This window comes from Hordeum vulgare, chromosome 1H (assembly GCF_904849725.1).
Source record: "Hordeum vulgare subsp. vulgare chromosome 1H, MorexV3_pseudomolecules_assembly, whole genome shotgun sequence".
Classification (NCBI taxonomy): domain Eukaryota; kingdom Viridiplantae; phylum Streptophyta; class Magnoliopsida; order Poales; family Poaceae; genus Hordeum; species Hordeum vulgare.
Window position 1 is genome coordinate 377,622,136 of NC_058518.1, and position 2,943 is coordinate 377,625,078.

The 2,943-nt window shown below is 39.1% G+C and overlaps 1 non-coding gene across 1 annotated transcript; it reads left to right on the forward strand.

Moving 5' to 3' along the window:
* Positions 1-1,875: 1,875 nt before the first annotated feature.
* TRNAL-AAG lies at positions 1,876-1,956 on the forward strand. Its single transcript has one exon. It is a non-coding gene; the product is annotated as a tRNA-Leu (tRNA).
* The last annotated feature ends 987 nt before the right edge of the window (positions 1,957-2,943 follow it).

The window sequence follows — 2,943 nt, forward strand, 5'->3', positions numbered from 1 at the left end:
TGTGGTACATGAAAGTGCCACTGAAAATCACAGTTATATTTTGTGAGGTTGGTGTTTAAAAAGAGTATTTTAACTAGAGATGTTTTGATTAAAAGAGGTGGAGTGGAAAGTGATAGATGCTTGTTTTATTAGGAAAAAAAAACTATAAACCATCTATTTCTTCACTGTTCTATTGCTAGATATATCTGGACTATAGTGAAATGTGCGTTTGGTATTGATTTTCGAGCAAACATTGTAAATGATCTTTGTACTCCCTCGGTCTTTATTTACTCTGCATATTAAATTTGATTCAAGTAAAACTTTAGAAAGTTTGAACAACATTATATAAAATAATATGAACATTTACAATAACAAATCTATATGACGTGAAAGTTTATTCGATAATGAATCTACTGGTATTGATTTGTTATTGTATATGTCTTTTTTTTTCTGAAAATATGTATATGTTGACATTTTTGTCTATAAACGTCGTCAAAGTCTACGAAGTTTGACTTTGTACAAATCTAATATGCGGAGTAAATAAAAACGGAGGAAGTATGTATGTTTTGACCTTTGATGGTAAGGATAGACAGCTAATTTCAATAGGGATTGCTGTTGTGCTGTGGGCAATCTGGAAACCAGAAATGCTGCACACTTTGAGAAAAAGTTCCCTTTTGATCCTACAGTAGTATAGTTTCTCAGGATTTTTGCATAGAGGAAACCTGCAAAAGGCGCAAAGACAAATGGCCAAAAAGCTTCAGCTAGTAGCGGTTGAAATCTTCCTTCGTTGAAAAGGGTGGGCCGTGGGGGTTCCTATGGTAAGTCAAATGTTGTAAGGAGAACTTGGTTGGTTTAGGATGATGGGACTGAGTTCTGTTTTCTTCTGTTTGAGATCTTTGGAGAATTTAGTTGACCCCTGTGGTGTTTTGGTTCTCGAGGATGTGTGTAGCTGTAGCCTGTATGGTGGTTTGGAGCTTGCGAGGTCAGCCTGTATGTGGGTATCTTGATGTGGAACTTGGATCTTGTTCAGTTTTCATGGAAATGGAAATTAGGGCGGGGAGGCCCTTGGGTTGAAAAAAACATGTTGGTGTGTTATTCTTCCTTTTTGTGCATAATTTATTATTTTTGTTTATTTTCATTTTTCTTGTATTTTCATCGTCAAGCACTTGAATAGTTCAATGCCCCCCCATAGGAATTGATCGAGTCATCACACTTGTGACCTGAAGACTGCAGGTTCGAATCTTGTCCCCACCTCTGCATAAGTATCCACCAGTTTTCATGGTTTTCATGTTTCTTGGTCGTAGAAGTAGAACCTAATTTCTTGAATAGGGCTGCGGGCAGGAGGGTTTTGTTCGTGCAATCTTGTTCGCAGCACCATCTCCTCTGGCAAACCCGATCGCCCTCTCTAACCGAATGATGCGAGATGCAACCAACCTGCAGCCCTTTCCATAATTCCATTCATATTTGGGGACTTGGTACAGTTTGCTTCTTGTTTTCTAAAAAGAACTGCTGAAGAATGCCCGGCCGTACAGGAGAATAAGGGGCATCCGGGCACAGCTGAATGCAGCAACAGACAGCCACGCTATGGATGGCCGGTATGCCAAGCCATTACACCCGTACAAGGATTGTTATACAGCAATGGAACGATGATCCCCAACGCACGGTGTTAGGTAGATTTGCACGCGAACAGCGGATCTATGCATGACTTTCCCAGAAATAAGGAAGAAAAAAAAGATCATATGGATCAGTTCAAGCAACTGGACCAGTGAAAGTGCACAACTGGCGACTGTGTCGATGTGTAGAGGTCTTGGCAGTGATTTGGAAAGGCCGGTCGATTCATTATGTTAGTACTCCATACCTGTATTATATAGTGATCTATCAAACATGTACCACTGCGATCAGATGGCCGAGTTGGTCTAAGGCGCCAGATTAAGGCTCTGGTCCGAAAGGGCGTGGGTTCAAATCCCACTCTGGTCAAATACTTTTTTAATTTTCCTTTTAACTTTTGTTCTTACGCTCCAATTTTAGCTATTTCATGTGCAAATAATATATGTAAAACTTTATTTATATCTGCATAGGCTGTTTCTGTTTTTTGTCTAATATGTCAGGCCTTCATACACTCACCCTTAGAAGGCACACACGCACACTTTATTCCTATAAACACATCTGAAAGGCAGAGTCGGCACATTATTTTGAGATCCACAAAATCATTACGGACGGCTCCGTAGTTAACGTCTTCTCTCACTAAAACAAATATCAGCGAAAAAGCATGAAATAATCGAGAAAAGTGCGAGCATCAATATTAAGTCTAGGACTTTAATCCTAATGGATTGAATTCATCACAAAGAACCTAACCACCTGAATTAGGCTTGCCCATGTTGATGGTTTAGTAGAGGAGCAATGATACACTCCACAACATAGTACGGAAACATGCTCCATCTAAAAATTAAAGATGAATTCCATCGTACTATTTTTGAGTGGAATATTGGACACATTCAGCCATGAGGCTACCGACTTGAAAGTGAATGTCCTCGGCGTTGTTAAAGAATTTTTAATCTCAAGTGTTATACCGGATGGGGTCAATTCTAGATCCATTATAGTGATACCAAAGGTGTCACGCATGCACACTCTGTCCCTATAAACACCTCCGATAGACAGAACCGACATATTATTTTCAGATTCACGAAATCATTAGAGACAACTCAATAGTTAATGTGTGCTCTCACTAAACAAACATCGACGGGAAAGCATGAAATAATCGAAAAAATATGAGCATCAATGTTAAGTCTAGGACTTTAACCCTAATGGATTGATTCCACCACAAAGAACATAACCATGTGAATTAGGCATGTCCATGTTGATGGTTCAGTAGAAGGGCAACGATACACTCCACAACATAGTTAAGAAACATCTTCCATAAAAAAAATTAAAGGTGGATTCCATCATACTATTTTTTGCGTGGAA